We start from the raw sequence: 25,994 nt of genomic DNA on the forward strand, positions 1-25,994 counted from the left end.
ATAGATTAAATTTATGAATGTGTTACTCTCAGAAACACAGAGGTAGCCCCTCCAGACTATGGAAAATGCTGGTACTTGTTGCTTTGTGCTTTGCAGCCCAGGTATTATATTAGGGTGTCTATAAAATGTAAGGTTGAATATAAAAGTATGCAAAAAGAAGGCAGAAATCAGGTTAGAGAGAGATTAAAACTCTCTGTGTTGAGTTTGTATGCAAGATTTTTTATCCTTCCTTACCTGTCCCCTGGAACTCCACTAGCAGGTAGAATTCTAAACTAACCACAGTGCTGTCCATCTGACTGAGAACTTGAAACCTCACATCGAGAGGCCACGATAACCTTTGCTACATTATGTAGATATTTTTTCCTGCTTACTGTCATCACCATTGGCCTTTTATGGATTAAATATCAGCACATTTTCTATGATGTCAGTTTTCAAATCTATCTTGCATGACAGGCAGTGAAATTGAGCTGTCAGGATCAGATAAAAATTACATGATGGCCCCAAAATGTCCACCTATTTTTCCAAAGGGTTTCATACTCATATTGAATATGACAGGTGATAAAATAGGGTCTTAGTTGTCTCTAGAAGTGATAACCCTTTCAGAGGATGAATAGTCTCGTAAGCTCGTTGTATAGATTTGCTCTGTGAGCCTGGAATTTCAGTGACTCCTGAGGGATCACGTTTTCTTCAAGGTTTTTTTTCTCCCCCCTTCCCCATAGCATTACTATTAATATGGTAATTAGTGAAATACAGTAAAAGTCTACTTTGATCTTGGAGGATTTTTTTTAAAGAAACATTTATTCTGTATAATTGGTTAACTGTGTGGGAAGGATTTTTCTCAGGTTACACCATACAAAAGCCAATTCCAGATGGATTAAAGAATTATGTACCAAAAAGGAACCATAAACAGCTGGGAGAGAATATGTTTAAATATATGTAGCCAAAGTTTTTTGGGTAGAAAAACAATGAGAGAAACCATAAAAGGAAATACTGATGGTTTGGCTATATATAGATTAGAAACCTTTTTTTTTTCATTTATTTTAAAAATTTAAATTCATTTAATTAACATAATGCATTATTGGTTTCAGAGGTAGAGGTCATTGATTCATCCATCTTATGTAATGCCCAGTGCTTACTATATCATGTTGCCTCCTTGATGTCCATCCCCCAGCCACCCCATCCCTCCCCCTCCCCCCCGCCTCCAGCAACCCTCAGTATGTTCCTTTGATTAAGAGTCTCTGATGGTTTGTCACCCTCTCTGGTTTCATCTTGTTTTATTTTTTTTCTCTCTTCCCCTATGATCCTCTGTTTTGTTTCTTAAATTCCATGTATCAGTGAGATCATATGATAATGTCTTTCTCTGATTGACTTATTTCACTTAGAATAATACCCTGTAGTTCCATCCATGTCATTGCAAATGGCACGATTTCATTTTTTTGATGGCTGAGTAATATTCCATCGCGTGTGTGTCTGTGTGTGTGTGTGTGTGTGTGTGTGTGTGTATGTATGTATGTAGGTATGTATATACATACATACACACCACATCTTCTTTATTCATTCATCTATTGATAGACATCTGGGCTCTTTCCATAGTTTGGCTATTGTGGACATTGCTGCTATAAACATTGGGGTGTAGGTGTCCCTTCTGATCACTACATTTGTCTCTTTGGGGTAAATACTTGGTAGTGTAATTGCTGGGTTGTAGGATATAGATTAGGAACTTTTATATACCCCCAAATTATAAATAAAATTTCATGTTAACAAAATTCATAAAATTTTGTATCATATATAACAAAGAGTTAACCTATATTCTATAAAGAGATTCATAAAGATATGAACAGATACTTTACCTCCAGCAATTGAAATGCAAATTAAAATTATAACCAAATACTATTTATACCCATCATAATATATTAAGGAAAAAACCACCACTGTCTTATATTTAAAACACAGATTAAAGTTTTATTTTTATTATTATTTTTTAAGAATTTATTTATTTATTTGACAGATCACAAGTAGGCAGAGAGGCAGGTAGAAAGAGAGGAGGAAGCAGGCTTCCTGCCAAGCAGAGAGCCCAATGTGGGACTCGATCCCAGGACCTTGATATCATGACCTGAGCCGAAGACAGAGGCTTAACCCACTCTGAGCCACCCAGGTGCCCCTGAAAGTACAGATTAAAGGACAACTTTTAACCAGTAGGTGAAGCTACGTTTTTGAGGGCATTTAAAAATGTGTATCAGGAATCCCTATGAATCGGTAGTTCCACTGCTCTAAGTAAATTTGAATCACAGGTTTGTACTTTTCTGAGTGTGTCAAGGACCTGAAAGATGGGAATGAATCCTCCCTCAGTGTGTCTTCCTTTACTTGCTTGCTGAGAGTTTCATTAACTTTAACTGTTATGGAAGTACCTAGAGGCTCTTTACACAATCCCCTGGTCCTAGTTGCCCCTGTCCATAGTGTAATCATGACCACTACTCTTACACAGTAGTGTAACCCTCATTCCCTAAAATGGAATTGCTGTTGTGTCCTCTGGTGGCAGCTTTCCTTCCTTGGACCCAATTTAGCAGAGCCTTGGGGTCAGAGAGCAGAAGTAAAAACCCTGTGAATGCTGTAAGACAGAACACAATTTTTCACCGTGTCCTTTCCAGTTGTCACCATGACTGAGTTGTCAGTAGGTAGGTCATTCCTCCTTCCAGCCAAGCCAGGTGCTCCTGGGAAAAAGGGTGCTTGCTGAGATAAGTGAATTTCATGGGCTTGAGCATATTACCACACTTCTTTTACTGTTAATAAAGTCCTGGGTCAGATATACTATTATATTGATTACTATGATGATAAATAAGGCATTTCTTAAATCCACAGTTAGTGGCACAGGCAGATGCTTAGAGGCAGGGAAAGCAAATCTGTATCCAGGATCTGTAACTTGTTACACCAAGGGGAGTTTACTGCCTGACAGTAAACTTGTACTTGTTGCTAGATGACTGGCAGGTCTCCCCAGGAAATGGGGCCAAATGGGGCGCTCAGCATTGGCTTCTCCTGTTGGCTGAAGTGGCAATATCCAGGTCATGGTTGATGAGGAGCATTCCTTTTGCTGAGCCCATGCATAGCCTTCATTGTTACTGCCTGGGCCGCTTTGCATGTGGGCCCAGGGAGCAAGTCCCAGAGTGGCTGGAGGGAGTCGTGACTGATGTTGCAGAAGATGTCGTCCAGTAATTGAGAGCCTCCTCTGATGGTGATGCCCACTAAAGTTCATCCACATGGTTCAGAAATGTCTTCATGCTTTGTGCCCGTTCAGAGATGTCTGCCTACAGAGCCCTTTCCCAGCACTTCCTGTCATCGGTCTTCATATCTTGTTCTTTCTAAGTCCCTGACCACCCTCCTAAGCTGTTAGCCAGTGCCTAGGAATCAGCATGCATCTCTGCTTGGAGCTGTATCTTCATTTTAACACAGGCTACAACAAAATGTATTTGAAGCTCTGCCACCTGGGAGGATTTCCTTTTCTGGAACTCTTGTGATTTGGTTTGTAAACTGCAGGAAGCAGGGTACTTCGATTTGGTGCCAGCAAATTGTACTGCGCCATTCAGCAAGCAGGCTCAGTGGTTTTCCTCTTCAGTCAAGTGGTCGTAAGTAATTCTCGATCAGGATCAAAGGGTGGGCGGGGCAATGCCGTAGAGTGTGTGTCAAAGGAATCTCAGCCACCTACTTAGGCAACTTACTAGTACATTCTCGACCTGTTCCAGCTCAGTTTCTTCTACTGATTAGTTTCCCTAGTGGGTTACTGCTTTGCATGCCCAGCCTAGTGGCTTGGTGTGTCAGGTTAATGTTACAGGTAATGGAAGGTAACTCAGATGATGTGGTCATTTGATGTTCATAGTCCTGCATCTTTTCTCCATCACAAACTGTTTCTACAAAGAATTGTTATCTGCAGATGAGCATGTGGCTCTGCTCTAGAACCCCCGGGTCTCTTTGGGCAGCTACGACAAAATGCCAGGGACTGGCTAGCTTATCAACAACAAAAACATGGTTCCAGAGGGTGGAAGTGTGGCATTGGGGTACCAGCATGGTTGGAGGAAGGCCCTCACCCAGTCGTAGACTTCTCCTTGTGTCCTCACATGGAGGAACGAACTAGGGAGCTCTGTGGGATCTCTTTTATAAGGGCACTAATTCCATTCATGAGGGCTCTCCCTTCATGACCTAATTACCTCTCAGAGGTGACCTACTTGCTTTCTAACACCATCACATTGGGTGTTGGGAGTCCAAACTGTGAATTTTAGGGGGAATACAACCCTTCAGAATATAGCAACCCTAGAGATCTGTGTTGTGATCCACTTCCTGGTGATTCCCTGGGCCTTGCTCTGTCAACACTGTTCACCACTGACACTCAGAAAGAGTATCAGTAGCTCCACTGGGTCATGGGGCCTGAGTGGCCGAGCAGCTTACACTGCAGGCTGGAAGAGCAGCAGAGCCTTCATTCACACCACCTCTGTTCGAAACTAGCAAGTTTTTAAATGGGTTCCTCAGAAAATGAGTTAAGGAGAACACGTTCAAAGGTGGTACATATCGCTTCCTAAGTTCACAAGAGCCCACTTTTTGGGTCGTAGTTGTTAGAAGATGCAATAATTTGTTTTGGACCCGGAGGGATGCCCCAACGTACTCTAGACCAGTGAGCCCCAGAAAGTTCACTGAGGACTATTAGGCCCATGGATTTTTATGGGATTTATCTGTCTCTCCTATGTCTTCCTGACCAACTGAAGTACCTGCTGCTAACTCTTCCTCAAGTCCAATCAGCTTAATGCCAACAAAGTAGCGTGCAAGTGTGATGTTGGATAAACATCAAGATGATCTGATCTTTGCAACTGTTTTATGGCTGAGAGCAGGATCATGGCGTGACTCAAAGGCAATGCAGTGAACATTGACTGTTTACTCTGTTGAGTAAAAGCAAACACATGCTGGTGATTCTTCTAAACTGGTAACAGTAAAAAGCCTTCGTCAGATCAATAGCGACTACAATTCCAGTGTGGTGTTGATTTGCTTCAGGAGGGATCCTGAATCTTAAATCAGCTGCAGCTGGAGTCACAGCCTGTTCCTATTTTGGATCACTTACAGTCATTCAAGATCTAGCATAGTCATTTCTAAGATTCTGCACTGGCTAAGTTAGACAGTTTAAATGGAGACATTTTTCCAATTTTTTGCTATTGGCATAATTTGGCGTGATTTGGTTTTCCACTGGTGTGAGTTACTATCTTGTTAGGGGACATGCCAGACACTGCCATTTATCCCTTCTGATCATAATAGGCCTCACTGCACAGATCAGATAGCCAGTGGATGGATTCTGCTAGTTGCTAAGTATGCCTGTTCCAGTTATAAATTTAGGAACTGAAGAAATAATCACTCACTAGGTTTGTAGATATGCTCAGTGAATGCAATTTGAATTGGGGCCAAAACTCCACTTATCACCTGACTTCCCTAAATTGAGAGACGTAGCTTTAATTACAAACAGAAGTTTTAAATTGGATGATTAATTTGCTGAGGATTCTGACAAGGCAATGGAAGAGATTTAAAGTACAAATTTTTGCTGTATGGGGGAAAAAACCAGTTATGAGTTAAAGAATTGTGCAGTAGATAGATAAAAATGGGCTTAGTGTGTAGCACAGCAAAGAAAAATGTGGTGTTTCGGTTCTCTAGAAATAGTATATGGCCACAGCAAGGAACTGATTGTGAAGTTGTCTAGGATGAATCAAGTGGGATGGCTATCCCCGGGTTGCACGGTACTGCAGTAGTGTGGGAAGATCTGCAGTAGACACAGACAGTGGAGCAGTGCCATCCATAGGCACAGCGAGCTCAGTAGAACTTGAAGGGAGTGGAGATGTCCTGGGGCTGGGGGGTTCGAATGGGGGGTAGAGGTGAAGGCATCTTCAGGAAGGGCCTGGATTAAATTAAAGCAAGGTGTGTGGCTTTTCCATTCTTAAAACCTATCTAATTGCCTTCCCACAGTATGCGGTGCCATTCTCTCAATAATATGAAAATCTTGTCTCCTAGTCACACCATTTCCAGGCTGTCTGTTCTGTTCTTGAGCTCCTTTCTGTTTCTCCTCCACATGTTCACATGTAATTGCTAATTGCCTGTGTGGCTTACTCCCTTTCTGATCCTTCCTGCCACTATTAGATTAATATTCCTTAACATGCCACTTTTTTTTTTTTTTTATCGAGTCATCTCTTTGCTTTAAAAAATTTTCTTCCTGCAGTTCTCTTGTGCTCCCTCTTTTAGTTAGCGTGGCCTTTGTGCCAAGTTTGCTGGTTTGTGGGTCCTTTAAGAATTGTTCCTAGGACATATCTGATAAACAGTATCCAAAATACATAAGGGACTGATACAACTCAATACAGAAAAACAAATAGTCTGATTAAAAATGGGCAGAAGACAAGAACGGACATTTTTCCAAAGAAGACATCCAAATGACCAACAGACAAATGAAAAGATGCTCACCATCACTGATCATCAGGGAAAAGCAAATCAAAACTATAATCAACAACAACAACAACAAACTACAATGAGCTGTCACCTCATTCCTGTCAGAACAGCTAAAATCTAAAACACAAGAAACAACAGGTGTTGGCGAGGATGTGCAGAAAAAGGAACACTCATGCACTGTTGGTGGGAATGCAAACTGATGCAGTCACTGTGGGAAACGGTATGGAGGTTCCTCAAAAAATTAAAAATAGAACTACCCTATGATCTAGTAATCAAACTACTGGGTGTTTACCCCCCCCAAATACAGAAACACTAGTTCAAATGGATACTTGTACCCCCATGTTTATTGCAACATTATTTACAATAGCCCAGCTATGGAAGCAGCCCAAGTGTCCATTAGTATAAGACAGATAAAGAAGATGTGGTGTATATTATATAATGGAATATTATTCAGCCATAAAAAGAATGAAATCCTGCCATTTGCAATAGTGTTGTTGGAGCTAGAAAGTATAATGCTGAGCCAAGTAAGTCAGCCAGAGAAAGACAAATACCATATGATCTCAGTCATATGGAATTTAAGAAGCAAAACAAAGGAGCAAATTTAAAAAAGAGACAAACCAAGAAACAGACTCCTAGCTATAGAGAACAAACTGATGGTTATTAGAGGAGAGGGTGGTGGGGGAAATGTAGGAAGTAGGTGATGAGGATGAAAGAGTATACTTACCTTGATGGAAAAAAAAATGATAGTTTCCATCCTGTAATGCCTCTGTGCTCCTCCTTTTAGTTAGCATGGCCTTTGTGCCAAGCTTGCTAGTATGCAATTCCTTTAAGAGTTGTTCGTGGGGGGGGTGCATAAAGATTCCTTGGGAGATGGTAGTAAGAAAACTGTGGTCAGATTGGTGGGAATGACTCACAGGAATAAATGGAAGGAAATGGGGGACCAGGCAGTAGATTGGAAAGCAGACGTGTCCTAGGCAGAAATAATTCTATTACAGGTAATGGGGGAGGGGAAGAGGAGTGGATCTTATTTTTTTGTGGCTTACTTGGATTACAGTGCAGATTGTTGGTCTTTTTAACTTGATCTCTTTGTAGAAAGCTAAAAAATATCATTTACAGTTTTGTTGTAGAGCAATTGTAAAGTGTTTATGGCCACTACACTCAAATGTTCCCACATTTTATTTTGTTCATAGAATGTGAATCCTTTTAGGAGCTAATGTTCCCCTGTCAGTAAAGCCAATCTATCCTACTATAGCCTGTGTAAACACATCCTATAATGGGAGGGCACTGGGGAGTGCACAAAGAAATGAAGCGTCATTCTAGAGTTAGTTTGATATTGTTATGGATCCCATCAGTCTTTTATTTCTCCCAGCAGAGTAATGGATATTTTCTTACGTGTTAAAAGTCTGTGCTAGTGTTTGGAAACTATTTGAGTAGTTTTCGCCTTAAAAAAAAAAAAAAGATGTATTTCAGGCTATGGTAGTTAGGTAGCACATTATTAAATTTTGTAACAGATAATTTAAATACCAAGGAAAAATCAGTTCCTTATAGATGAGTGTTAATTTGCTTTTTTTTAATACTCTGTGAATTTTGGCAGGATTTCTTTTGAATCCCCTGATTTCCAATAGATAAACATTTCCATATTCTCTGTTTTCTGTTTCTGGAGCTACCTGTTAATTATATAAGAGATTTCCTGGAACAAGGAAAGAAGCCCTCTTCTGAAACATCTCAATTTCTGAGTGGATTCAAGTGATGCAGGCTTATTGGTACCCCAGCTCCCTTCCAGAAGCAAATGTAAATCCTGTCTGGAGAAGTCTAATCCTAGGCTTCAAAATATTTTTCCAGTTTTCATGTATAGAATCTAACCCTCAATAGAAAGTAATCAGGCCTATGAGGACATAAGATGATATGACAAAAACAAATGAACAAACAAACTAGGTAACGGTGTCCACAAAGGATACAGACGATGGACGTATCAGAGGTTGACCTTAAAATAACTAGATCAATATATTCCTGTTCAGATGGGACATTTCAATAGAGAGCTAGAGCAATAAAAACAAACAAAAATGGAGATTCAAGAACTGAAAAATGCAGTAGGAGTTCAGTGGATTAGACACAGCTGAATAGAGAATTAATCTACTGAAGTAAAGTGGGGTCAGGATAGAGAGAAATTCAGGATAGAAAACATGGAGAAGAGCAGAAGAGATGGGAGATGACAGTGGAAATGGTGGTTTTTACAATAGTGCTGGATTACTTTAGATATCAGTATAGAGAGACTGTATTAAGTTATACTGTATAAAATATCAATTCTGGTAGATTGCATGTTTAAATGTAAAAATGTTATTTAAACAATAAAACTTACAGTAGGTAGCAAATAAAAATATCTTCGTGATCCTGGAGTTGACCAACATTTTTTTAACAGGATACTAAAGCACTTCAAGAAGGAAAATATTGATAAATTGCATTACCTTAAAATTGGGAACTTCCGTTCATCAAAAGACATCATTAAGAGAATAAAAAAATAAGACATAGGGTACAGGAAGGTATTTGACACACACATAATCAACAGTGGGCTCTTAATTATAGTATCTAAAGAACTGAAAGGGGATAACCCAACAAGAAAATGAACACAAGGGGGAGGAGTCAAGATGGCGGAGAAGCAGCAGGCTGAGACTACTTCAGGTAGCGGGAGATCAGCTAGCTAGCTTATCTAAAGATTGCAGACACCTACAAATCCAATGGGAGATCGAAGAGAAGAAGAACAGCAATTCTAGAAACAGAAAATCAGCCACTTTCTGAAAGGTAGGACTGACGGAGAAGTGAATCCAAAGCGACGGGAAGATAGACCGCGGGGGGAGGGGCCGGCTCCCGGCAAGCGGCGGAACAACGGAGCACAAAATCAGGACTTTTAAAAGTCTGTTCCGCTGAGGGACATCGCTCCAGAGGCTTAACAGGGGTGAAACCCACGCAGGGTCAGTGTGGCCTCAGGTCCCACAGGGTCACAGAAGGATCGGGGGTGTCTGAGTGTCGCAGAGCTTACAGGTATTAGAACGGGGAAGCCGGCTACAGAGACAGAGCCGAGGAGTGAGCTCTAAGCTCGGGGTTACCTTGAACCAGTCACAGGCTCAGTCAGCTTAGAGCGCGGCCGGAGGCAGGGTGACGGGAGTAATTGGGCGCTGTTCTCTGAGGGCACAATGAGGAGTGGGGCTCCGGGCTCTTGGCTCCTCTGGGCCGGAGACTGGAAGGCCGCCATGTTCATTCCCGTCCTCCGGAACTCTACGGAAAGCGCTCAGGGAACAAAAGCTCCCGAAAGCAAACCCGAGCGGATTACTCAGCCTGGCCCCTGGTAAGGGCGGTGCAACTCCGCCTGGGGCAAAGACACTTGAGAATCACTACAACAGGCCCCTCCCCCAGAAGATCAACAAGAAACCCAGCCAGGACCAAATTCACCTACCAAGGAGTGCAGTTTCAATACCAAGGAGAGCAGCGGAATTCCAGAGAAGGAGAAAGCAAAACACGGAACTCATGGCTTTCTCCCCATGATTCTTTAGCCTTGCAGTTAATTTAATTTTTTTTTCTTTTTCAATTTTTTTCTCTTCTTCTAAATTTTTTAAACTTTTACCCTTTTCTTTTTTAACGTTTTTTAACTAGTTTATCTAATATATATATATATTTTTTTTCCTTTTTATATTTTTTCTTTATTGGTTTTCTTTTTTAATTGTTTTTTTTTTTTTTTTTTCTTTCTGAACCTTTTTATCCCCTTTCTCCCCCCTCATGATTTGGGATCTCTTCTGATTTGGCTAAAGCATATTTTCCTGGGGTTGTTGCCACCCTTTTAGTATTTTACTTGCTCCTTCATATACTCTTATCTGGACAAAATGACAAGGCGGAAAAATTCACCACACAAAAAAAAAAGAACAAGAGGCAGTACCGAAGGCTAGGGACCTAATCAATACAGACATTGGTAATATGTCAGATCTAGAACTGAGAATGACGATTCTCAAGGTTCTAGCCGGGCTCGAAAAAGGCATGGAAGATATTAGAGAAACCCTCTTGGGAGATATAAAAGCCCTTTCTGGAGAAATAAAAGAACTAAAATCTAACCAAGTTGAAATAAAAAAGGCTATTAATGAGGTGCAATAAAAAATGGAGGCTCTCACTGCTAGGATAAATGAGGCAGAAGAAAGAATTAGTGATACAGAAGACCAAATGACAGAGAATAAAGAAGCTGAGCAAAAGAGGGACAAACAGCTACTGGACCACGAGGGCAGAATTCGAGAGATAAGTGACACCATAAGACGAAACAACATTAGAATAATTGGGATTCCAGAAGAAGAAGAAAGAGGGGAGCAGAAGGTATATTGGAGAGAATTATTGGAGAGAATTTCCCCAATATGGCAAAGGGAACAAGCATCAAAATCCAGGAGGTTCAGAGAAGCCCCCTCAAGATCAATAAGAATAGGTCCACACCCCGTCACCTAATAGTCAAATTTACAAGTCTTAGTGACAAAGAGAAAATCCTGAGAGCAGCCCGGGAAAAGTCTGTAACATACAATGGTAAAAATATTAGATTGGCAGCAGACTTATCCACAGAGACCTGGCAGGCCAGAAAGAGCTGGCATGATATATTCAGAGCATTAAACGAGAAAAACATGCAGCCAAGAATACTATATCCACCTAGGCTATCATTGAAAATAGAAGGAGAGATTAAAAGCTTCCAGGACAAAGAAAAACTGAAAGAATTTGCAAACACCAAACCAGCTCTACAGGAAATATTGGAAGGGGTCCTCTAAGCAAAGAGAGAGCCTAAAAGTAGTAGATCAGAAAGGAACAGAAACAATATACAATAACAGTCACCTTACAGGCAATATAATGGCACTAAATTCATATCTCTCAATAGTTACCCTGAATGTGAATGGGCTAAATGCCCCAATCAAAAGACACAGGGTATCAGAATGGATAAAAAAACAAAACCCATCTATATGTTGCCTAGCAAGAAAATAATTTTAAACCCGAAGACACCTACAGATTTAAAGTGAGGGGGTGGAAAAGAATTTACCATGCTAATGGACGTCAGAAGAAAGCAGGAGTGGCAATCCTTAGATCAGATCAATTAGATTTTAAGCCAAAGACTATAATAAGAGATGAGGAAGAACACTATATCATACTCAAAGGATCTGTCCAACAAGAAGATCTAACAATTGTAAATATCTATGCCCCTAACGTGGGAGCAGCCAACTATATAAACCAATTAATAACAAAATCAAAGAAACACATCAACAATAATACAATAATAGTAGGGGACTTTAACACTCCCCTCACTGAAATGGACAGATCATCCAAGCAAAAGATCAACAAGGAAATAAAGGCCTTAAATGACACACTGGACCAGATGGATATCACAGATATATTCAGAACATTTCATCCCAAAGCAACAGAATACACATTCTTCTCTAGTGCACATGGAACATTCTCCAGAATAGATCACATCCTGGGTCCTAAATCAGGTCTCAACCGGTATCAAAAGATTGGGATCATTCCCTGCATATTTTCAGACCACAATGCTCTGAAGCTAGAACTCAGTCACAGAGGAAATTTGGAAAGAACCCAAATACATGGAGACTAAACAGCATCCTTCTAAAGAATGAATGGGTCAACCAGGAAATTAAAGAAGAATTGAAAAAAACTCATGGAAACAAATGATAATGAAAACACAATCGTTCAAAATCTGTGGGACCCAACAAAGGCAGTCCTGAGAGGAAAATATATAGCAGTACAAGCCTTTCTCAAGAAATAAGAAAGGTCTCAGGTACACAACCTAAACCTACACCTAAAGGAGCTGGAGAAAAAACAAGAAAGAAACCCTAAACCCAGCAGGAGAAGAGAAATCATAAAGATCAGAGCAGAAATCAATGAAATAGAAACAAACAAACAAAAAAACAATAGAACACATCAACGAAACTAGGAGCTGGTTCTTTGAAAGAATTAATAAGATTGATAAACCCCTGTCCAGACTATTCAAAAAGAAAAGAGAAAGGACCCAAATAAATAAAATCATGAATGAAAGAGGAGAGATCACAACTAACACCAAAGAAATAGAGACAATTATAAGAACATACTATGAGCAACTCTACGCCAACAAATTTGACAATCTGGAAGAAATGGATGCATTCCTAGAGACATATAAACTACCCCAACTGAACCAGGAAGAAATAGAAAGCCTGAACAGACCCCTAACCAGTAAGGAGATTGAAACAGTCATCAAAAATCTCCAAACAAACAAAAGCCCAGGGCCAGACGGCTTCCCGGGGGAATTCTACCAAACATTTAAAGAAGAACTAATTCCTATTCTCCTGAAACTGTTCCAAAAAATAGAAATGGAAGGAAAACTTCCAAACTCATTTTATGAGGCCAGCATCACCTTGATCCTAAAACCAGAGAAGGATCCCATCAAAAAAGAGAACTATAGACCAATATCCTTGATGAACACAGAGGCAAAAATTCTCACCAAAATACTAGCCAATAGGATTCAACAGTACATTAAAAGGATTATTCACCACGACCAAGTGGGATTTATTCCAGGGCTGCAAGGTTGGTTTAACATCCACAAATCAATCAATGTGATACAACACATTAATAAAAGAAAGAACAAGAACCATAAGATACTCTCAATAGATGCTGAAAAAGCATTTGACAAAGTATAGCATCCCTTCCTGATCAAAACTCTTCAAAGTTTAGAGGCAGAGGTCACATACCTCCATATTATCAAAGCCATCTATGAAAAACCCACCGCAAATATCACTCTCAATGGAGAAAAACTGAAAGCTTTTCCGCTAAGGTCAGGAACACGGCAGGGATGTCCGTTATCACCACTGCTATTCAACATAGTACTAGAAGTCCTAGCCTCAGCAATCAGACAACAAAAGGAAATTAAAGGCATCCAAATCGGCAAAGAAGAAGTCAAACCATCACTCTTCACAGATGATATGATACTATATGTGGAAAACCCAAAAGAATCCACTCCAAAACTGCTAGAACTTGTACAGGAATTCAGTAAAGTGTCAGGATATAAAATCAATACACAGAAATCAGTTGCATTTCTCTACAGCAACAAGACAGAAGAAAGAGAAATTAAGGAGTCCATCCCATTTACAATTGCACCCAAAACTATAAGATACCTAGGAATAAACCTAACCAAAGAGACTAAGAATGTATACACAGAAAACTATAAAGTACTCATGAAAGAAATTGAGGAATACACAAAGAAATGGAAAAATGTTCCATGCTCCTGGATTGGAAGAATAAATATTGTGAAAATGTCTATGCTACCTAAAGCAATCTACACATTTAATGCAATTCCTATCAAAGTACCATCCACTTTTTTCAAAGAAATGGAACAAATAATCCTAAAATTTATATGGAACCAGAAAAGACCTCGAATAGCCAAAGGAATATTGAAAAAGAAAGCCAAAGTTGGTGGCATCACAATTCCGGACTTCAAGCTCTATTACAAAGCTGTCATCATCAAGACAGCATGGTACTGGCACAAAAACAGACACATAGATCAATGGAACAGAATAGAGAGTCCAGAAATAGACCCTCAACTCTATGGTCAACTAATCTTCGACAAAGCAGGAAAGAATGTCCAATGGGAAAAAGACAGCCTCTGCAATAAATGGTGTTGGGAAAATTGGACAGCCACATGCAGAAAAATGAAATTGGATCATTTCCTTACACCACACACGAAAATAGACTCAAAATGAATGAAGGACCTCAATGTGAGAAAGGAATCCATCAAAATCCTCGAGGAGAACACAGGCAGCAACCTCTTCGACCTCAGCCGCAGCAACATCTTCCTAGGAACATCGCCAAAGGCAAGGGAAGCAAGGGCAAAAATGAACTATTGGATTTCATCAAGATCAAAAGCTTTTTGCACAGCAAAGGAAACAGTTAACAAAACCAAAAGACAACTGACAGAATGGGAGAAGATATTTGCAAATGACATATCAGATAAACGGCTAGTGTCCATAATCTGTAAAGAACTTGGCAAACTCAACACCCAAAGAATAAATAATCCAATCAAGAAATGGGCAGAAGACATGAACAGACATTTCTGCAAAGAAGACATCCAGATGGCCAACAGACACATGAAAAAGTGCTCCATATCACTCGGCATCAGGGAAATACAAATCAAAACCACAATGAGATATCACCTCACACCAGTCAGAATGGCTAAAATTAACAAGTCAGGAAATGACAGCTGCTGGTGAGGATGCGGAGGAAGGGGAACCCTCCTACACTGTTGGTGGGAATGCAAGCTGGTGCAACCACTCTGGAAAACAGCATGGAGGTTCCTCAAAATGCTGAAAATAGAACTACCCCATGACCCAGCAATTGCACTGCTGGGTATTTACCCTAAAGATACAAACGTAGTGATCGGAAGGGGCACGTGCACCCGAATGTTTATAGCAGCAATGTCTACAATAGCCAAACTATGGAAAGAACCTAGATGTCCATCAACAGACGAATGGATAAAGAAGAAGTGGTATATATACACAATGGAATACTATGCAGCCATCAAAAGAAATGCAATCTTTCCATTTGCGATGACGTGGATAGAACTAGAGGGTATCATGCTTAGCGAAATAAGTCAATCAGAGAAAGACAACTATCATATGATCTCCCTGATATGAGGGAGAGGAGATGCAACATGGGGGGTTAAGGGGGTAGGAGAAGAGTAAATGAAACAAGATGGGATTGGGAGGGAGACAAACCATAAGTGACTCTTAATCTCACAAAACAAACTGAGGGTTGATGGGGGAATGGGCGTTGGGGGGGTGGGGTTATGGACATTGGGGAGGGTATGTGCTATGGTGAGTGCTGTGAAGTGTGTAAACCTGGCGATTCACAGACCTGTACCCCTGGGGATAAAAATATATGTTTATAAAAAATAAAATCAAAAAAAATTAGCAAATTTATGTAGAATATCAGTTCCTTAGTAAGGTGTCCTAAAACATGATTGAACAAAAGCCTGTACATGATACCTTAGTTGCTTTAGTAATGCAATGTTCAATATATATTTTCCAGTTTTTGTGGTTGCATCATTGTTGAATTTTTTAAAATAAAATTTGCTTTTAAAAGTCAAAAAAAAAAAAAAGGAAAGAAAATGAACACAAGGCTTGAACAGGCAGTTTACAAAAGTTATCTCCAAGAGGCCATTTAACACACAAAAAGATGCATAGCCTTATTAATCATCAGGAAAATTCAGTTTGATTGTGATGATGTACCAAATGATACCCACCAGAATGGCTATAATTAAAAAACGTGTTAACGTAAATTTTGGCAAAAATGTAGAGCAACTGGAATTCTTTGTATCTCCCTGTTGGAATGTAAATTGTCTTAATAATCACTTTGGAAAACTGATTATCTGCATTGTCTACTAAACTGAATCTAAGAATGCTTTGTGATCCAGCAATTTCACTTGCAGGTGTTTACCCAACATGGGACATGTTTACATGTGCCAAGCATAAGATATTCTTAGCACTATTCATAAACTGAAACAGCTCTAACATCCATCAATAATGACTAAGTTGTGGTATATCCACACACTGGAATACTATCTAGCAATGGAAAAGAGCATGGATGAATGTCAGCAATTAGAATTCAAGCAAAACCATGGCTGCAGATAAGTGGTAATGTTTGGTCTGATCATGATTAAGAATTGAAGGAATGATAGCCTGTTTTAGAAGTTCTCAGTGCGTGAATGAATTTTCTTGACTTTTGAGTTTCACACTAAGCTCATCTGTACAGACATTTAATTTGAACTTTATTAATATCTCTAATATGTTTGCCTTGGGCTAGTTTTGCTGAAGAGCATGAAGAGCATCCTAGTTATTAGCTGGAAGGCTGGGCCCTGGCTGCCAGAATCCTCGGAGTCTTCTGGGGAAGGGGGCTGGAAGTCCCCGTGGGAATTCACTTAGTCTCTATTTGTACTTTGGTAGTGGTCTCTTTGATTCGATCTACTTTCTCCCAGTCTAGAAACTTTGTTTCGTTTTCTCTCAGAGTAAACCTCCCAATTTCAATGTCTTCTTGGGTGCAAGTTCAGTGGCAGTCACCTGACTCCATGTGTAGAGGTGGTAATCTAGGGGTAAGCTGCTTTTTTATCAGACTTTGCCCTGTATTTGTTATTTTACCCTTCCTCTTTCACACTTAGTTTTAGAAGTACCTTTTTAGTCAGTAGTACCAGGCAAGTGGTTATCTACCTGGAAGAATTATGGATTTCAATTTCTTCCCAATCCATATGATAAATCCGTTTCCAATGAATTGAGGAATTCAGTGGGAAAGACCAAAAGAAGGAGAAGAAAGAGAAAGAAGGGAAAAGAAAGGGAAGAAGAAAGATCTTGACCATATAGATAATGCCTACAAGTCAGTAAGAGAAGATTTAAAATCCAGTGGGAGAATGAGCAAAACCCCTGAACAGGTATTTCACAAAAGAGGAGATACAAAAATATGCTTACCATGTTAATAATGAAGAAAATTCAAATGAAGACTACAAGATATGGATGGGTCAAGATGAAATCTGACACCAGTAGATAGCGATGAGCTTACAACTCAGAGGCAACTCCTACCTAGCTGTTGGGACTACCTTGGGACAGCCACTTTGGGAAGCAGTGGGGCAGTGCTGTGATGTGGAACTTTGGTGGTTCTCTATGTATGTACCTCAGCCTCTTTTGCCCCTGTAACCCAGGAGACAGATGCAGCAGGCTTCACAGTGGAATGGTCTGTAAGAAAGAAAGCTGACAGCAGCCATAATGCCTCTTACTAGAAGATTGGGTTAATAAATGGCTGTACATCCTGGATGTTCTTTTAAAATAAAACTGACCTGATAGCTATTTTATTTCCTTACAGGAAATGTTTATATTTTTCTTACATCAAAAGGAGTAGTAAAGTTTTAATGACCTGTATTTCCACAGCATCTCCTGAAAGACAGCATACTCCCTCTTACTGTAATCACTTGAGGCAGGACTCTAAATGCAGGGTAAGCCAGAGGCAAGATTTTCAACCATGATGATTTGTGAGTAAGAGAGTAGGATGAAGAGTAGTTTGCCTTCTGGGATCTTTCAAGAAAGCAGTTTCTTGAGTTTGGTGGTAGAGGTAATAGTAATTATTAGTATTAATAATAACAATAATTGGGGCACCTGGGTGGCTCAGTGGGTTAAAGCTTCTGCGTTCAGCTCAGGTCATGATCTCAGGGTCCTGGGATTGAGCCCCGCATCGGGTTCTCTGCTCAGCAGGGAGCCTGCCTCGCCCCCCCCCCATCTGCCTGCCTCTCTGCCTACTTGTGATTTTTGTCTGTCAAATAAATAAATAAAATCTTTAAAAAATAATTACAATAATTAACAGTACTAACTACCATTTTTTGAGAATTGACTGTGTGTCCTACCCCAGGCTACTAGCTCATTGAATTGTCACAGCAGTATCCTACAATGTGGGCATTATTATCTCATTTATAATTAGAAAACTGAAGCTTTTAAGAGTTAACAAAATTTGTTCAGGATCACAGTTTTACATAGTGCTGCAGGGAATTACGTATAGGTTTGGTTGGCTGCTCCATCTTAGTATTGTTAGATGAAGTGACCCTGCTGAAGGAAAGGAGAAAAAAAAGTCTAGACATCCTAATGGGCCACAGACCATAATAAACTTTTGGAGGCAGTGCTGTGGTACTGTCATCGGCTTACTACTTTTTGAAAGTCATCCTGACACTTGGCACTGTGAGAAAGCATAACTGTATAGATCTTACAGAGAGGGATAGTCTTTTTGCCTGCACTCAGCACTTGTCATTTGGTAGCGTCTCATGTGTATTGAGCATTATATCACCTAAACAATATCTTTTCTTTTCTCTCTCTTTTTTTGAGAATAGCTGACACACAATGTTACATTACTTTGAGATGTACAACAGAGTGATTCCATAACTCTGTACATGGTCCTGTGTCCACTGCAAGTGTAGCTCTCATCTGTCCCCGTACAATGCTTTTACAGTACCAGTGGCTATATTTACTATGCTGTGCCTTTCATTCCTGTGACTTAAAAAAATGGACTCTGTAGGACAATGATATTATTCCATGTTTTGAGTAGAAAAGTTGTATTCATTGTTCAAAAATCAAAGAAAATTCAGAAGTGAGAAATATATTCCACCTCGTGTTCCGAAGCCCCAGAGCACCATCATGCAATCCTAAGCATTGTTATTAGTTGCTTTTGGCTTGTGTATCCTTCCAGAAAATTTTTTATCCAAGGAAATGTGAGTATAGATCCTATTTGTCTGTTTATACACACAAAAAATACTGTTTTGAACTTTTCCTGTTTTACTTAACAATGTCTCTTATACATCATTCTTTCCCTATAGTATATGGACAGTTTCCTTTTTTTTTTTTTTTTAAATAGTTACAGTGTAATGATGGACCATATTTTATTTAACCATCCCTCTTTTGCTGGGCACGTTCCTCCTTAATATCTTACTGTTATAAGCAGAAAGATATGAATGTGTTGCAGGTATTATATACAATTATATACAATTATATACAGAATAATTTCTTCCTAGAGGTAGATTTGCTAGATTTTTTTTAAATTTTGAAGATAACTGCCCATCTGCCATCTCTGGGATTTGCGCCAAGTTATACTTCCACCAGCAGTACTAGGGTGTTGGTATCATTCCGAGTCTTGATGGCAGTCTTTGCTATCGAACTTTCTGCATTTGGCCATTTGAAGACTGTACAGTTATTTTAATATACTGTTGACCCTTGACCAATATGGGTTTGAACTGTATGGGTCCACTTTTATACAGATTTTTTTTTTTCAATAAATACCTTGGAAAATTTTTTTGAGATTTGTGGCAATTTGAAAAAAGCTTACAGATGAAGCATATAGCCTAGAAATATTGAAAAAAATTAAGAAAAATTTGGGTATGTCATGAATGCACAAAATATATATAGATACTAGTCTATCTTATCATTTACTGTCATAAAATACGTATAAATCTATTATAAAAAGTTAAAATTTGGGGCGCCTGGATGGCTCAGTCAGTTAAGTGTCTGACTCTTGGTTTTGGCTCAGGTTGTGATCTTGAGGTCCTGGGATTGAGCCCTGCATAGAGATGCATGCTCCGTGGGGAGTCAACTTCACCCTTCCCCCTGCCCTGCCCCCGGACTCATGTGCATTCTCTCACTCTCTCTAAAATAAGTAGATAAATCTTAAAAAGTGTTAAAATTGGTCACAGCTCAAGCACACAGACTATCCAGGGTGCCATTTGTAGCTGAGAGAGATATAAACAAATGTAAAGATGCAGTATTAAATCATAGCTACATAAAACTCACTGTAGCACATACTGTATTACTGTAAGAATTTTATAGCTACTTCCTGGTGCAGTTGCAGTGAGCTCAAGTGTTGGGAGTTTCTGCTTAAAACATCATGTGACACTAGTTGTCTGTGCTTGAGCCATAGTTCATCTCTGTAGGAAATTGCGTTATCACAGTTAAAAAGTGCTGTATTGTGGTTCCCGTATTGGTAGTTAGGTTTTTTCAGGTTTTTAGGTTTTTAGGTTTTTTGAGGGGGTCAAAAGTTATGGGTGGACTTTCAACTGTGTGGGGAGCTCAGCACCCTCAACCCCCACATTATTCAAGGGCCAACATACATTTCTCTTATTATGGGCAAAGTGGAGCATCTTGTTTGGGCCATTTATATTATCTTCTCTGTATATTGCCTTTTCCTATCCTTCATATTTTCTCTTGGCTTCTTAGTTTTATTCTAATTGATATCTGGGAGGCATATATATGTATGCCTCCCATATATACACACATATACATAAGTGTGTATATGTGTGTGTGTATACATATCATCTTTTGTGGTATGAATTGAAAATATTTTCCCCCAGTTGGTCTTTTTTAAAAAGATTCAGCTTTATTGAGGTATAATTGACATATAAAATTGTAAGATGTTTAAAGTGTAGATTCTGGTGATTTGCTACATTATGAAAGGACTCCCCCATCTAGCTAATTAATACCTTCACCACTTACAGATTTATCTTTTTTTTTCTTTTGAGATCATTTAAGTTCTACTTTCTTAGTAAATTTCAGTTATACAATAAAGTGTTCTCCACTATAGTCACCATGTTTTTTTTAACTTTATTTTATTTTTTCAGTGTTCCAAGAGTCATTGTTTATGCACCACACCCAGTGCTCCAAGCAATCTGGGCCCTTCTTAACATGCACCACCAGGCTCACCCAACCCCACACCTCCCTCCCCTCCAAAACCCTCAGTTTGTTTCTCAGAGTCCTCAGTCTCTCATGCTTTGTCTCCCCCTCCGATTTCACCCAGCTCCCTTCTCCTCTCCTTCTCCCAATGTTCTCCATGTTATTCCTTATGCTCCACAAGCAAGTGAAACCATATGATACTTAACTCCCTCTGCTTGACTTCACTCATCATAATCTCCTCCAGTCCTATCCATGTTGATACAAAAGTTGGGTATTAATCTTCCTGATGGAGGCATAATACTCCATTGTACATATGGACCATATCCTCTTTATCCATTCGTCTGTTGAAGGGCATCTTGGCTCTTTCCACAGTTTGGCGACTGTGGCCATTGCTGCTGGGGTACAGATGGCCCTTCTTTTCACTACATCTGTATCTTTGGGGTAAATACCCAGTAGTGCAATTGCAGGGTCATAGGGTAACTCTACTTTTAATTCCTTAAGGAATCTCCGCATTGTTTCCAAAGTGGCTGCATCAGCTTGCATTCCCACCAACAGTGTACGAGGGGTGCTGTTTCCCCACATCCTCTCCAACATTTGTTGTTAGAGAGCCCAGATATGGACCCACAACTCTATGGTCAAATAATCTTCAGCAAAGCAGAAATACGTATACAGTGGAAAAAAGACAGTCTCTTCAATAAATGGTGCTGAGAAAATTGGACAGCTATGTATAGAAGAATGAAACTTGACCATTCTCTTACACCACACACAAAGATAAACTCGAAATGGTTAAAAGACCTCAACATGAGGCAGGAATCTATCAAAATCCTAGAGGAGAACATAAGCAGTAACCTTTTCGACATCCGCTACAGCAACTTTTTTCAAGATATGTCTCCAAAGGCAAAGGAAACAAAAGCAAAAATGAACTTTAGGGACTTCATCAAGATCGAAAGCTTCTGCACAGCAAAGGAAACAGTCAACAAAACAAAGAGACAACCCACAGAATGGGAGGAGATATTCACAAATGACACTACAGACAAAGGGCTGATATCCAAGATCTATAAAGAACTCTTCAAACTCAACACCCGAAAAACAGATAAACATGTCAAAAAATGGGCAGAAGACATGAACAAACACTTCTCCAAAGAAGACATACAAATGGCTAACAGACATATGAAAAAATATTCATCATCATTAGCCATCAGGGAGATTCAAATCAAAACCACATTCAGATACCACCTTACACCAGTTAGAATGGCCAAAATTAAGAAGTCATTATGTTTTACATTAGATCCTCTGACCTTATTGCTCCTATCACGGAAAGTTGAACCATCTTATCTACCTCTCTTTATTCTCCCCACCCTCAGCATCTGGAAACTACTTTTTTAACTCTCAGTTTCTATGAGTTTGACTTTTCTTTCCTCCTTCTTCTTCTTCTTCTTTTTTTTTTTTTTAGATTCCACACAAAAATGCTACCATGTAGTATTTGACTTCTTGGCTTGCTTGACTTAGCACAGTGCCCTTCAAATCCATCCATGTTGTCTCAAATGGCAGGATTTCCTTTGACATGCTGCATAATACTCCATTGTATTTGTATACCACATCATCTTTATCTATTCATCACTTGATGAACGAAATGGAGAAAATATTTTTCCTCCATTTGTTTTTTGATTTTACTTATGGTATCTCTTCCTTAGAAAAAGCTTTTTTTAGAACTTTTATTCCTTCCTTCTTCCTCTGTCCCCTCCCATCTCTTGCCTTTCCTTTCCTCCCTCCTTCCCTCCCTCCCTTTCTCCCTCCCTTCCTTATATAACCCAGCAATATAAATGCCAAACACATCAAACAGTAGAATTAAGAAAAAGACCTTGGGAAAAGTAAGGACCAAGGAATTGCTTCAGAGAATTAGGTAAAGTCTTAGTGCAGTTTCAACAGCAATATGTGTCTAGTCAGCTAATATTTATCAGGCACTTATTTCATGTCAGGAACTGTACTCAGAAGTAGAAAGATGGGGTGAGCAAAATCAGATATAGTTCTTGCCCTATGGTATTTTTAAATTTCCTGGGATGCAAACTATCAGAAATCAAAAATACATTATGAAAGATATAAAAAATACATTATAAAATGTATGAAAATTGTAAAATCTCACTGACCAGGAGAGAAGAGAAGAGCCATGCAGGCAGAGAGGCAATACCTTGTTGCTGGGGAAGGTGAGAGGGGCTGGAACAGTGTAACCAGAGGAAAAGAAAGCAAACCAAAACTGGAGATGCTGTTGGGGCCCAGACCCTATAGGCTTTGCAGGTCATGATAGGGACTTTATTTATTTATTTATTTATTTATTTTATTTTATTTTTTAAAAAATATTTATTTATTTGACAGAGAGAGATCACAAGTAGGCAGAGAGGCAGGCAGAGAGGCAGGCAGAGAGAGAGAGAGAGAGAGAGGAGGAAGTAGGCTCCCTGCCGAGCAGAGAGCCCAATGCGGGACTCGATCCCAGGACCCTGAGATCATGACCCGAGCTGAAGGCAGAGACTTAACCCACTGAGCCACCCAGGTGCCCCCATGATAGGGACTTTTAAGAACTCCCATGTTGGGGTGCCTGGGTGGCTCAGTGGGTTAAAGCCTCTGCCTTTGGCTCAGGTCATGATCCCAGGGTCCTGGGATTGAGCCCTGCATTGGGCTCTCTGCTCAGCAGGGAGCCTGCCTCTCTGCCTACTTGTGATCTCTGTCAAATAAATAAATAAAATCTAAAAAAAAAAAAAAAAGTACTCCCATGTTAAGGATAGTGGGATTCCACTGAAAGATTTTAAGAACAGGAGGAACCTGGTGGACAAGATCCACATAGATGTAGGGTTTGTAAGGATTAAAATGACAGAGTAGAGGACATACACCAGCTAGGAGGCTATTGTAGTTGTGTGGAAGAAGGTAATAGGGAAGCTTGCACTTGATTGGGAGCAGAAAAGTGTAAGGGTTTGGGAAACATTTAATGATTGATGTGCTGGGGGAAGTAAGAGAAAAGGAGGTGATAAGGATGACTCTTAGGCTTCTGGTTTGTATTAATAAGGTAGAGAGTGATGTCTTACAATGGGACATTATATTCTGAAAGATCACAGGTTTGTTGGGATAATCATGTTTACCTGGGATATGTAGATTTTGAAATGCTTTTGAGACAAAGAAAAGCAGAAGTCAAATCAGCAGTGGAATATAGAGACCAGGTTTGGGCTGCAGCTCTGGAATTGGAATATACACGGGTGTATATTGTGGAATTCAAATCATTGATGGAGATGAGATCACCTGGGTCAAATGGTAATAGGAAAAGAGCAGTAGATCTAGAACTGAGTCTTGATAAACTTGAGCATGAATCAACAAAAGCATGAATCAACAAAAGACGCAGAGAAGGACCAACTAAAGAAACTGGTGAAGAACACTAGGAAGGTATGGTGTTATGATATATTGAGGAGTAGGAGGGGTGACAACAGTGTTGAACACTGCTGACACATGCCCACTTGATTTGATGTCAGTGACCTTCAAGTGAGTGATGACCATGAGTGAGACTGGGATGGGTTGAGGAACATGTAGGAGGAACTGTGGAGGTGCTAGGTATAGATTTCTGTTTTAAGAGGTTTGACGAGAAGGGACTGAGAGAAGCAATGAGGAAGTTGTTAGAAGAATTATGAAAATTATGTTGTTAAGTGGCCGAAAGTAAATATATAAAAGGGAAAATGAGTAATTGGCAGTTTTAAGGTTCTGAGAAGGTAGGGGAGAATGAGAGCTAAAGCACAGAGCAAAGGAGAGATAGGTCCTCTGTTGTGATGGGAGGAAAGGTGGCTAGGATGTGATTCACCGGAGGTGTGCATGTTGAGACTTAGGAAGGACAGTTCCTTCATGATGCTTTCTATTTTCTCTGTACAATAGGCAGAATCACTCAGTGAGAGTCTCATTGTAGGGTGGACCCTTAGGGGTTTGAAGAGAAGAACAATTTGAAAATAGACTGACATACATTAACCAATGAGATATTCAGATTGCTGCTACTGCTCTGGGCCGTTCAGTAGTGGTGTCACGCATTTATGGTGGAGTTGAGCTTCAGCAGCCTTCTTTGCAGGCATCCAGAAAGCTGATCTTTGGACTCATCCAGAGTACGTTTGGCTAGATGGGCCCAAAGAAAAGATAGGGGACAAGAGGGTATCGAAATGATAGATAATGGGATATAATCGAAGCAGGAAGTAAGTGAAGAAGAGAGAAGTCTTGGTGGATTGGGAGAAAACGTCATGGATTCAATTAGAAGTTTCCTGAAATTGAGGATTGGTCACAGTAGAAGAGTGTGCAAGTAGGATCAAGAGCAGATTATGGTTAGAGGGTGTGTTTGAAATACTCATCTTGGAGGAGACAATGTATTCTTTCACTTCAGAAAAGCTGTTGGGCAGATGGCTAAGTCTGGGCAGGGAGATGTCAGGCAACACCTTTTGGGGAGCAGAAAAGGAAGATTAGTTTCCCCCCTCCTTGGTATTTTCAGGTCCCTCTCCTTGGGTTGGTCTGAGGGAACAGTGCCAACTAATCAAGAGATTCTTAAAGTTGCTGCTCTTGTCTCAGAAGCTTTCGGCCATAACAACAGTGTGTGGTGGCATGTGTTTTGGAAGCTCCAGGCTGGCTGGCTGAGCAGGCTGTCCCCATGCACTGTATCACATCTCCTGAAACTCTTAAAGTCCATTTATCATGAAGTCTCAGGGTCTCATTTCAGTGGTTTACTTGTCATCAGGACGTTTTGTCCTGTGAATTCTTTAAGTAGTAGTGATACACTGTTGGTGATTCATGAGTGTTTTCCCTGATTTTAATGAATGCCATGTGCTTGTTAGAGTGTGGCCAGCACTGTCATCAGTGACTTGAGCAGAGGATGCTAACTGGCTGATGGAAACAGACTTTTGATTCAGTGTTGCCCGCGTGTGTTCACATAGAGCTCCAAGTAATAGTGAGCAAAAAATGGCAAAAAGCCTGACCAGATCTACGAAGAGAGGTACATGAATGCTAAGCTTTACGATTTCAGTATTCTTTATATCTACATGTGTTATGTACAAACCCCTCTCTTTCCAGTTGGCAATAGGAGTTGGTTGGAAGTTCTCTCTGGGAAGTAAAAATTGGGTGATATGAGTGAGAACAAGGGAACTGAGAAAAGGAATGATGAGGGATGATGGCATGGGGAATATAAAGGGACTTTCATGCAACAAAATCAGTGAACTTACTGCCCATTCAAGAAACAAGAGAAGTGGGTATTTGGGAATGTGCCTGGTGGGTTCA

The 25,994-nt window shown here is 39.9% G+C and overlaps 1 protein-coding gene across 1 annotated transcript in view; it reads left to right on the forward strand.

Annotated features, from left to right (window-relative positions):
- The window catches only part of ULK4 (unc-51 like kinase 4), a 583,110-nt gene that overhangs the window by 165,617 nt on the left and 391,499 nt on the right, over positions 1-25,994 (forward strand). The window lies entirely within an intron of this gene.

Source organism: Lontra canadensis, unplaced genomic scaffold (assembly GCF_010015895.1).
Source record: "Lontra canadensis isolate GAN:19392208 unplaced genomic scaffold, GSC_riverotter_1.0 scaffold20, whole genome shotgun sequence".
Classification (NCBI taxonomy): domain Eukaryota; kingdom Metazoa; phylum Chordata; class Mammalia; order Carnivora; family Mustelidae; genus Lontra; species Lontra canadensis.